The sequence below is a fragment of the Hyperolius riggenbachi genome, chromosome 2 (assembly GCF_040937935.1).
Source record: "Hyperolius riggenbachi isolate aHypRig1 chromosome 2, aHypRig1.pri, whole genome shotgun sequence".
Taxonomy (NCBI): domain Eukaryota; kingdom Metazoa; phylum Chordata; class Amphibia; order Anura; family Hyperoliidae; genus Hyperolius; species Hyperolius riggenbachi.
The window spans coordinates 394,198,358-394,210,570 of record NC_090647.1 but is presented as its reverse complement, the minus strand read 5'-3'; the positions used below and the strand labels follow the sequence as shown (position 1 = coordinate 394,210,570).

Sequence of the window (12,213 nt, the reverse complement as noted above, 5' to 3'; positions counted from 1 at the left end):
CCGCTCCATACAACAAAATACTATTTTTATCTGCCGCCACAATTCAGCAACGTAAAGCATTAACCTCTCTCACTAAGCATTTAAGAGACCTACAGATTTCCTATCGTTGGGGATTCCCCACAAAGTTATTGATCAAGAAGGATGGCGCCATTACTTCTATTGCTTCTATGGAGGGAGGTCTGCGCTTCTTAAAGGAACATAAACTACCATTACCCCCTCCTGGTCAACTAAATAAGAACCCTTTTGCCCCCAATGCCAAAAACAAACCTGGCTGGAAATAGGTTACTTAAATAAGTTATGTGCTCGTTACTCTGTTTTTGAGCTCTAAATCTAGGTCTTTGCTGACTTTTGGATCCCTACCAGTAAGGACTTGTCCTTAGGGAAGTTTACCTAAGTCCCCTTGTAAGGTGAAATCATAATGTTTTACACATGTGTATATCAGTTCTCAATGTTTGTGATGATTCTTATTACCTATCTAAGCTTTGTTAGCTGTTATGCTCTATCTAGCTGGTTAAAAATTCTGAATGTTAGCCGCACATGTTCACAATTGAATGTGGTTGTTTGGTACTATAGTCATGCACTAAATTTAAAAGAAGAGACTATTCTGCCTATGTTAGCTCCAGTTAAATGTGATGGAAGTTAATATTTTATCTATTAATGCTAATGGACTGAATAGTCCACAAAAACGTTTTTCGCTTTGGAAAGAGGTAGTAGCTAACCAGGCAGACATCCTCTTTGTTTACTACAAGAAAATGTACAGTGGAGGAAATAATTATTTGACCCCTCACTGATTTTGTAATTTTGTCCAATGACAAAGAAATGAAAAGTCTTAGAACAGTATAATTTCAATGGTAGGTTTATTTTAACAGTGGCAGATAGCACATCAAAAGGAAAATCGAAAAAATAACCTTAAATAAAAGATAGCAACTGATTTGCATTTCATTGAGTGAAATAAGTTTTTGAACCCCTACCAACCATTAAGAGTTCTGGCTCCCACAGAGTGGTTAGACACTTCTACTCAATTAGTCACCCTCATTAAGGACACCTGTCTTAACTAGTCACCTGTATAAAAGACACCTGTCCACAGAATCAATCAATCAAGCAGACTCCAAACTCTCCAACATGGGAAAGACCAAAGAGCTGTCCAAGGATGTCAGAGACAAAATTGTAGACCTGCACAAGGCTGGAATGGGCTACAAAACCATTAGCAAGAAGCTGGGAGAGAAGGTGACAACTGTTGGTGCGATTGTTCGAAAATGGAAGGAGCACAAAATGACCATCAATCGACCTCGCTCTGGGGCTCCACGCGAGATCTCACCTCGTGGGGTGTCAATGGTTCTGAGAAAGGTGAAAAAGCATCCTAGAACTACACGGGAGGAGTTAGTGAATGACCTCAAATTAGCAGGGACCACAGTCACCAAGAAAACCATTGGAAACACATTACACCGCAATGGATTAAAATCCTGCAGGGCTTGCAAGGTCCCCCTGCTCAAGAAGGCACATGTGCAGGCCCGTCTGAAGTTTGCCAATGAACACCTGAATGATTCTGTGAGTGACTGGGAGAAGGTGCTGTGGTCTGATGAGACCAAAATAGAGCTCTTTGGCATTAACTCAACTCGCTGTGTTTGGAGGAAGAAAAATGCTGCCTATGACCCCCAAAACACCGTCCCCACCGTCAAGCATGGGGGTGGAAACATTTTGCTTTGGGGGTGTTTTTCTGCTAAGGGCACAGGACAACTTAATCGCATTAACGGGAAAATGGACGGAGCCATGTATCGTGAAATCCTGAACGACAACCTCCTTCCCTCTGCCAGGAAACTGAAAATGGGTCGTGGATGGGTGTTCCAGCACGACAATGACCCAAAACATACAGCAAAGGCAACAAAGGAGTGGCTCAAGAAGAAGCACATTAAGGTCATGGAGTGGCCTAGTCAGTCTCCGGACCTTAATCCAATAGAAAACCTATGGAGGGAGCTCAAGCTCAGAGTTGCACAGAGACAGCCTCGAAACCTTAGGGATTTAGAGATGATCTGCAAAGAGGAGTGGACCAACATTCCTCCTAAAATGTGTGCAAACTTGGTCATCAATTACAAGAAACGTTTGACCTCTGTGCTTGCAAACAAGGGTTTTTCCACTAAGTATTAAGTCTTTTATTGTTAGAGGGTTCAAAAACTTATTTCACTTAATGAAATGCAAATCAGTTGCTATCTTTTATTTAAGGTTATTTTTTCGATTTTCCTTTTGATGTGCTATCTGCCACTGTTAAAATAAACCTACCATTGAAATGATACTGTTCTGAGACTTTTCATTTCTTTGTCATTGGACAAACTTACAAAATCAGTGAGGGGTCAAATAATTATTTCCTCCACTGTATGCGTGCTCAACACCAAGCTTTACCCTTACAAGTCTGGCAGGCTGTGCAAATCTGGACATCCTCTTTGTGCAGGAATCCCACTTTATGAAAAACAAACAACCAAACTTCTCACATAAAAACTTTTCCACTATTATTTGTAATAACTTTACAAACAAAAAGGGAGTTGTCCTTATTGCATTTCATAATAAACTCACGTCCACAGTTAAAAAGCAAATTATGGACACACAGGGAAGGTATATCATATTGAAATGTTTAATTAATAATAACCCGGTTACCCTCATTAATGCCTACGCTTCTAATACTGTCCAATTGTCGTTTAAATCACTTCTTAAAAGAGTATTACCCATTATTGAAGGGACATTTATTTTAGGGGGTGATTTTAATGCATGCATAAATTCCACACTAGACGCCTCGAATCAACAAGTAAAACACAAAGTTACCCTTCACAAGCTGTTGATGCAAGAACATCTAATAGATCCCTGGAGAGCTCAAAACGGAATGGAGAGAGGGACTAGACACACTTTTCGTTAGTCCATAGATCTTACTTTCGGATGGATTTCTTTATCACTAACTATTCTTCCCTTCAAAAAATCAAAAGTACAAAAATCAACACTATAAGCTGGTCGGATCATGCATCCATTTCATGCACGTTAAAACTAACTGCCAGTTCTGAAACAAAACCTCAATGGAGATTGAATAACTCATTACTTGCGTCCGATCATACCAAATCAGAGATACGGTACTTAAAAAATTAACAGAGTTCTTTGATATTAATGATAATGGAATGGTGAAAGAGGATGTTTTATGGAATGCTCATAAAGCACACATGATGGGAATTTTCATCCAAAAAGGCTCTGGTATTAAAAAATCCAGAGATGCCCTTATAAAACTAACACTACATGAAATAGCACAGCTTGAATCACTGAACAAGCAGAATATCACAGATAAAACGACTTTACAATTATTTACTCTTAGACAAAAACTGAGATCATTGCTGTCTCACTCATATGACCACCTTTTACAAAAAAGGAAATCACTATGGTATTCTCAAAGTAATAGAGCTAGCAAATTATTAGCTAACCAACTTAAAGGTAAACAATATAAAACTAAAATCTCCTTCTTAAAATATCCTGCCCAATCTGATCTTATCTCGAACCCACTCAAAATAGCCAATGCATTCAGTGATTTTTATGAAAAACTCTACAATCTAAATAAGGATCCTAACACTTTTCAACCCACTTCACAGACAATCAAATCTTTCTTAGACTCTATGAACCGCCCTCAGATTTCTGAATCACAGTTATATTTCCTAAACAGTCCATGAAGTTATGCAAGTCATAACCAAACTTAACATTAACAAAGCTCCTGGATTAGACGGGTTTTCGAACGATTATTACAAGCACTTTAAGATCTACCTAGCTCCAAAATTGACTAAGTTATTTAACTATATTGTTTCCTCCAATCATTTAGCACCTGAATTCCAAAGGGCGAATATCTCCGTCATACCAAAAGCTGGCAAAGACCCAGCGTATCCAGCAAATTACAGACCAATTTCTCTTTTGAACAGTGACACGAAAATGTTTGCTAAATTGCTAGCGAATAGACTGCTAAACATACTACCTACTCTAATCAATTATGATCAGGTAGGGTTTACTAAAGGGAGGGAGGCCACGGACGGAACAAGGAAAATAATAAACATCATACACCACATGGGACTCTGTCGGAGGCCTTCTCTCCTCCGAGCTTTGGATGCGGAGAACGCCTTCGACAGAGTCCAGACAAATTGGTCTCTTTCCAAGGCCTATGCAAAAATTCGCCCCCCCAAGCTCGGAACAATATACTTATCTACAAATTAAACACTTTATTTCGACACAAACCATTCCCTCTTTCCCCAGACACTTCAAAGCGTATCCTAAAATGCCTAATAATTTTAAAAAAGAAATCTCCTCTTGGTATAAACATTTGTGCCATCGCTTTTCCATACTGAAGATGCCTTAATTAGAAATATAAATATATGGTCTAGAGAACTCAAGACCCCAATTACTAAATTAGACAGATCTAAAGCGTTGACTAGCGTATCTAAATATTCCAACTGTGTGTCACATCTAGAAATGGTGTTAACTCCCTAGCGGTATGGACAGATATATCCATCCATAAAAACATGCTGTGAACAATATAAACGTGCATACAAATCAATACTCTCCTGCACTGTATACTAGACCCTTGCTTGACACATTTTGGCAAGTTACAGGAAAAAAAAAGTTTTAAAAATAAATGTTATCACTTTTTGCACAGAAATCCTGGGGAAATTGAATGCCAGGGAGGTTAAAAACACTTCATAACTGGTATTTTACTCCAAGACGTTTGGCCACTTTCAATACCTCTCACTCACTCACCCCCCCGGGGAAAAGAAAAATTCTAGCAGCAGATTTCCCAACAAAATGCAATTAGAGTGATAGCAGATTCTCTTTTAAAGTACAACCAGATTGGCAGCAGATTCTCCACAAAATGCACTCAGATTGGCCACAGATTTGCCAACAAAATGCAGTCAGATTGGCTGCAGATTTACCCACAAAATACACAAAGATTGGCTGCAGATTCACCCACAAAATACACAAAGATTGGCTGCAGATTTAACCACAAAATTTGTGTGAGGAAACGCGGAAAAGCCGCCGCAAGGGCTCAGAGTGAGGCGGCTGTTTCCGCGTCCGACATGGCGGCGCAACGCGAAGAAACCGCCGCATGCCGCTTAGGCAGAGCGGTGAAGTCCGGTTTGTAAGCATGGCATGACATGGTGGTTGGATGCGGAGAGTCCGCCGCTTGCTCGGAAAGCGCGCGCGCTGAGAGGCAAAGCTTATATGACAGCCAGAAAAGGGTCAGCTGACCAGGCGGGTCAGCTGACATTTTCACCACCTGCCATTGGTCCAGCACTTAGGGGAGGCGCTGGAGAACGCTTTACTATATATACTGGATGCTGGTCATTCTCTGGTTGTCTGCTGTTGCGATCACAACGTGGTAGCACTCAGACCTTGTCTGTATCTGTGTTCTAGCATAGTTTCCAAAGGTGTTGACATCAAGGAGCTCACACCTTAGCATTAGGAACATTGAATTGTATTATTTGTTATGACCTTCTGCCTGCCTGACTATTCCTCTGAACTCTGATCTTGTACCTTGCTATTTCTGATATCCTGTTGCCAAACTCTGCTCGTTCCTGGACTCTGTATTTGCCTCCTGATTCTGTACTGTGCTACTCTGATACTCCGTTGCCATACCCTGTCTGTCTATTGGATTCCGTATCTGCCTCCTGAATCTGTACCTTATCTGTCTGTGTGTTAATTACCTGGCTTGCCGACCTCGAGAACTGGCCTTTCTGTTAGAGGCAGTTCCCAGACCTGTTAGTGACACCCTCCCTCTCGGGTGTCACTCACGCTCTGTCCTTCCTACCCGCAGCCTAGCTCCTCCCCCCTGGAGAGTCTAGGCCTTAGGAAGGAACATACTTCTGGAGAAGTACTCAAAGTATACTGTTGCATACTACACTCACTTGTTCTCTCTGGTGTCCAGAGGTTAGTAGATATATCTGATTATCGGTGATACTGCAGATCACCAATAATCGGGTATATTCTGTATTCCTGGTGAGACTGCAGTTCACCGGTAATCAGATCCTCTCTGTGTTACACCGATCGTTACAGAACGGCAGACCAAAAATGCAAATGGACGCACACACTGACCGTCTGGGCGCACTTGCCACTTCGGTGGAAAACATCAACCAAGTGCTGGGTAGTCACAAGATTATGATTGAAGCCTTGTCTGGTTCTTTACAAACCCTCCAGACAGCAGTGGATGAGGTGCGATCCCATCCTAGCTCTGACATACGTTTGCCTGTACCCGAGAAATTTTCTGGTGACAGATCTGACTTCCAAAATTTTAAAAGTAGAGTGTTATCTTACTTTGAGTTGAGACCCCGTTCTTCTGGAAATATGACCCAAAGGGTCACATTTATTAAGACTTTGTTATCAGGCGATTCTCAGACGTGGGCGTACAATTTGCCCACCGGGGATTTGGCCCTCTCTTCAGTGCAGAGACGGGACAAGGTCCTTCAGCACCCAAGGCTGAGACAACAAAGTGCGCCCGTCCATCCACTCCCAGCTGTCACACACTGATTGCTATTAGACTAAGAGGTGCCCCAGGGCCCCCAACCTCCCCAACACCTTAATCTCTAGTTATCTGCCTTGCAGTCACTGCCATGTATCCCCTTTTCTTATTACTTTCTGCTTCAAACACAATTAGGAATGACAGCTGAATGAATTGTGCACCCCCTCCTACACTGCGCCCTGAGGCTGGAGCCTCTCCAGCCTCTGCCTCGGCCCGGCCCTGCTTCAGTGGATGAATTTTTTAAAGCCATGGCAGTAATTTACGATGACCCAGACCTTGCCGCGACCTCTGAGCGGAAGCTCAAGCTCTTGCGTCAAGGCAGGGGTCCGGTCGAAGATTACGCAGCCAAATTTAGGAGGTGGTCAGTTTCGGCCAGGTGGGACACCTATGCCCTATTAGATTGTTTCTTATCAGGGTTGTCAGATGAGGTTTCAGATCTCATGTTAAGTCTACCTGAACCTAAGACAGTCGATGAGGCCATTTCATCGGCCATCCGAGTCGACCGCAGACTGCGCTATCAGAAACAGACCCGGGGTAGTAGTCATGTAAGAATGGTGTCCTACGCTGCGCCTCCAGTAACTCCACCTCCTCCTGTCTCGCCTCCACCCGAACCAATGCAAATTGGTCGGTCGAAACTATTACAAGTGGAGCAAAGACGCAGGATGTCTGAGCGGCTGTGTCTTTACTGTGCAGAGGTGGGTCATAGAGTACGTAATTGTCCTAACAAGCTGGGAAACACTATCGCCTAGGAGTTGTAGGGGGTAGCACCCTAGGCACGCAGATTTTACCCCTAGAAGATCAACGGTTACTCCTTCCCTGTACAGTCACATGGGAAGATAAAACTGAGGTTTCTGAGGCTTTTGTTGATTCAGGCTCTGCAGCTAATTTTATGGATTTTGAATTTGCAAAGAAATTGGGTATTCCGTTCACCCCAGTAAAGCCACCCATTCAGGTTACGGCAGTAGATCACTCCCCCCTGCAAAGTGATCATCCGCTGTCTGACACCAGAGGTGGAAGTCACTATAGGGGTGCTACATAAGGAGAGACTACAGTATTTTGTGTTACACATGACCACCTCCACAGTCATCCTTGGCATGCCATGGGTGCACTTACACTCTCCACAGATTAATTGGGCTACCGGTCAGCTAACCAGCTGGTCAACTCACTGTTTTCAGCAGTGTTTAGGGAGAGTGACACTGGGCCAGACCAGGATCCAGTTGGAGGGGGTACCAGCACAATATTCCGAGTATTCTGATGTGTTCTGTCCCAAGGCTGCAGATAAGTTACCTCCACATCGCCCCTTTGATTGCCCCATCGATCTCCGATCGGGTTGTATGCCCCCTAGGGGCCATCTTTACAATTTGTCTGGACCAGAGAAAGTGGCCATGCAGGAATACATTCGGGAAAATTTAGCCAAGGGGTTCATTCGCCCTTCCCGGTCGCCTGCTGGTGCAGGTTTCTTTTTTTTTAAGAAAAAAGACAGAGGCCTGCGGCCTTGCATTGATTACCGGGGCCTGAATAAAATCACAGTAAAGAATCGCTACCCTTTGCCCTTGATAGATGACTTGTTTACACAGATAACCGACGCTAAGATCTTTTCAAAGTTGGATTTACGGGGTGCATACAACCTGGTGCGGATCAGAAAGGGCGATGAATGGAAGACGGCCTTTAACACGCCCGACGGGCATTACGAGTACCTGGTGATGCCCTTCGGGCTGTGTAACGCCCCGGCCGTCTTTCAGGAACTGATTAATGAGGTATTCAGTGAGGTATTTGGGCAAGTTTGTGTTGGTATACCTAGATGATATACTTATCTTTTCTAACAACCTCTCTGAGCACAGGACACATGTCAAGTTTGTATTGGATAAACTAAGGCAAAACATGCTTTACGCTAAATTGGAGAAATGCATCTTCGAGGTAACATCTGTCACCTTTTTAGGGTACATTATTTCCACCTCGGGCCTGTCTATGGACCCTGCCAAGGTTTCTGCTGTGTTGGAATGGCCTCAACCAGTGGGGTTGAAATCTCTTCAGAGATTTCTAGGCTTTGCCAATTACTATAGAAGGTTCTTAAAGGGGTACTCCACTGTTATTTCACCCCTCACCTGTCTCACTAAGAAAGGGGCAGATACCACCCACTGGTCTCCAGAAGCTCTGCATGCATTCTCCACTTTGAAATATTTGTTTTGCTCTGCACCCATCCTGAGACACGTTGACATTTCTTTCCCCTTTATTGTTGAGGTGGACGCCTCAGGGGTCGGGGTAGGGGCTGTGCTGTCCCAGTGGTCCGGGTTGCAGGGTAGATTGCACCCATGTGCCTACTTTTCTCGTAGGTTCTCTCGGGCAGAGAGAAACTACGATATAGGCAACAGGGAGCTCCTGGCCATCAAATTGGCCTTTGAAGAATGGCGTCATTGGTTGGAAGGAGCAGAACATACAATTACAGTTTACACTGACCACAAAAATTTGGAATACATAGAGGGAGCCAAGAGATTAAGCCCCCGTCAGGCTCGATGGTCATTGTTCTTCTCGAGATTCAGATTTATAATTACGTACACCCCAGGGAGCAAAAACATTAAGGCAGATGCCCTGTCTAGATGCTTTGAGCCAGAGACAGCACAGCCCTCCCTCCCAGAGACCATTGTCCCACAGAGACTGGTATTAGCTACAACTGAGACTTGGGAAGATTGGACAGAGACTTTAGGTCCTTTTCAGCAGGACATCCCCGGGGGGAAGCCCAAAGGGGTTATGTTTATCCCACTGCCATTTCGCCTTCAGATTTTGCAGATGTTCCATTCACACAGGAATGCGGGACACCCTGGGGCCTCCAGAACACAGGACCTTGTAGTCAGATGCGCTTGGTGGCCGTCTCTAGCAGCCGATTTCAAAGAGTTTGTTAGAGAGTGTGCGGTGTGTGTGAGGAGTAAGCCCTTCCGACTGGCACCTGTGTGAAGATTGCAGCCCTTGCCCACCCCGAGTGAGCCATGGACCCACTTATCCATGGATTTTGTGGGTGAGCTCCCCAGGTCTGAGGGCATGTCGGTCATTTGGGTGGTAGTCGACTGCTTTAGCAAAATGGCCCATTTCGTGCCCTTGAAAGGACTCCCCTCAGCCCAGGAATTAGCCGATTTGTTCATCACCCACGTTTTCCGATTGCATGGCATTCCGGAAAACATCGTGTCAGATAGGGGAGTCCAATTTGTTTCCAGATTTTGGAGGGCATTCTGTCACCAAATGGGCATGGAACTGTCATTTTCGTCGGGCTACCACCCACAGACCAATGGTCAGACAGAAAGAGTCAACCAATCATTGGAACAGTTTTTGAGGTGTTACGTTGCAGAAGCACAAAATGATTGGGTCAAGTTTTTACCCTTCGCAGAATTTGCGCACAATAATTTAAAAAGTTCCTCTTCAGGATTTTGTCCATTCCAGGTAGTGACCGGGAAGTTGCCTAAATTCTCCCCATTGCCAGTCGCCTCCACTCCGTTTCCAGCTCTGGAGGCCTGGCAAAGGTCATTTAAAGATATATGGTGGTTTGTGAAAAATAATTTGGAGAAGTCGTTTCAAAGTCAAAAAGGTCAAGCTGACAAGAGACGTTCCTTAGAGTGGAGGTTTTTGCCAGGAGATTTAGTCTGGGTGTCCACACGTCACTTGAACTTGAAACAGCCCTCAGCTAAGTTGGGGCCCAGGTATGTGGGTCCATTCCCAGTAACTAGAAAGATCAACAATGTCACTTATGCCATTGACCTCCCTGCCTGTATGCGCGGCGTGAGATCCTTTCACGTGTTCCTGCTTAAGCTAGCAGTTCATGTGGGTCCCACTCCTCCTCCTCCTGTGATGATAGATGACCAACCTGCGTACGAAGTAGAGAAGATTTTAGACTCTCGCATAGTTCAGAACTCAGTACAATATCTGGTTCATTGGAAAGGGTATGGTGTTGAGGAGAGATCATGGGTACCTGAATGTCGCATGCATGCGGACAAATTAAGAAGGGAGTTCCACGCGTTGCATCCTGAGAAGCCTGGTAGTAGCTGTCCGGAGTCCACTCCTCGGGGGGGGGGTACTGTGAGGAAACGCGGAAAAGCCGCCGCAAGGGCTCAGAGTGAGGCGGCTGTTTCCGCGTCCGACATGGCGGCGCAACGCGAAGAAACCGCCGCATGCTGCTTAGGCAGAGCGGTGGAGTTCGCGTTGGACGCGGCGGTTTGTATGCATGGCGATACCCCTGACATGGTGGTTAGACGCGGAGAGTCCGCCGCTTGCGCGGAAAGCGGTGCGGCGGCTCCCACGCCCGAGTCAGCTGATACTTTGCAAAACATGTCTGGTGTGGCTGGGACTGCTAGTCCACACAGGTTCAGAAGGACGCGCGCGCGCGCTGAGAGGCAAAGCTTATATGACAGCCAGAAAAGGGTCAGCTGACATTTTCACCACCTGCCATTGGTCCAGCACTTAGGGGAGGCGCTGGAGAACGCTTTACTATATATACTGGGTGCTGGTCATTCTCTGGTTGTTTGCCGTTGCGATCACAACGTGGTAGCAATCAGACCTTGTCTGTATCTGTGTTCTAGCATAGTTTCCAAAGGTGTTGACATCAAGGAGCTCACACCTTAGCATTAGGAACATTGAATTGTATTATTTGTTATGACCTTATACTGTTGCATATTACACTCACTTGTTCTCTCTGGTGTCCAGAGGTTAGTAGATATATCTGATTATCGGTGATACTGCAGATCACCAATAATCGGGTATATTCTGTATTCCTGGTGAGACTGAAGTTCACCGGTAATCAGATCCTCTCTGTGTTACACCGATCGTTACAGATTGGCTGCAGATTTACCCACAAAATACACAAAGATTGGCTTCAGATTTACCCACAAAATACACAAAGATTGGCTGCAGATTTTCCCACAAAATACATTCAGATTGGCTGCAGATTTACCCACAAAATACACAAAGATTGACTGCATATTTACCCACAATACATTCAGATTGGCTGCAGATTTACCCACAAAATACATTCAGATTGGCTGCAGATTTACCCACAAAATACACAAAGACTGGCTGCAGATTTACCCACAAAATACATTCAGATTGGCTGCAGATGTACCCACAAAATAGACAAAGATTGGTAGCAGATTTAACCACAAAATACATTCAGATTGGCTGCAGATGTGTCCACAAAATGCAATCAGATTGGCTGCAGATGTGCCCACGAAATGCAATCAGATTGGCCGCAGATGTGCCCACAAAATGCAGTCAGATTGGCCGGTTCCTATGTGCTGCCAGCCGCTGATCTGAAGTGAGTTAGAGGCGGCAGCAGCACGGGGGACAACGAGGGGGGAGGCTGTAAATATTTATAGTCCGCAGCATGAGGGAAAGGTTTTTTTTTTTTAAAGTTGCGCTGCCACAGCATGGAGCAGGCATCAGGGGGGCCGCAGCCGGAGGCCTAGTGGGCCGGATGCGGACCGCCAATTGGACAGCACTGCTTTAGTGCATGGCCTGTGGAAAAATGTTTTCAGAACCATTAGTGACATTGTAGGTCACCAGAGTCTCCCAGACCCAGCATTAGCCATCCTCCATATTAATATGGATCGTATCCCTCCATCGTACAGACTTATTGTCTCACACATATTGTTTGCCACTAGATAACTCCTCCTAGCAAATTGGGCATCCCCACAGGTCCCGTCCAT

At 44.9% G+C, this 12,213-nt stretch overlaps 1 protein-coding gene across 14 annotated transcripts in view; it reads left to right on the top strand.

The window, feature by feature from the left end:
• Nucleotides 1-12,213, top strand: part of PLXNA2 (plexin A2) — a 3,799,727-nt gene that overhangs the window by 1,826,166 nt on the left and 1,961,348 nt on the right. The window lies entirely within an intron of this gene.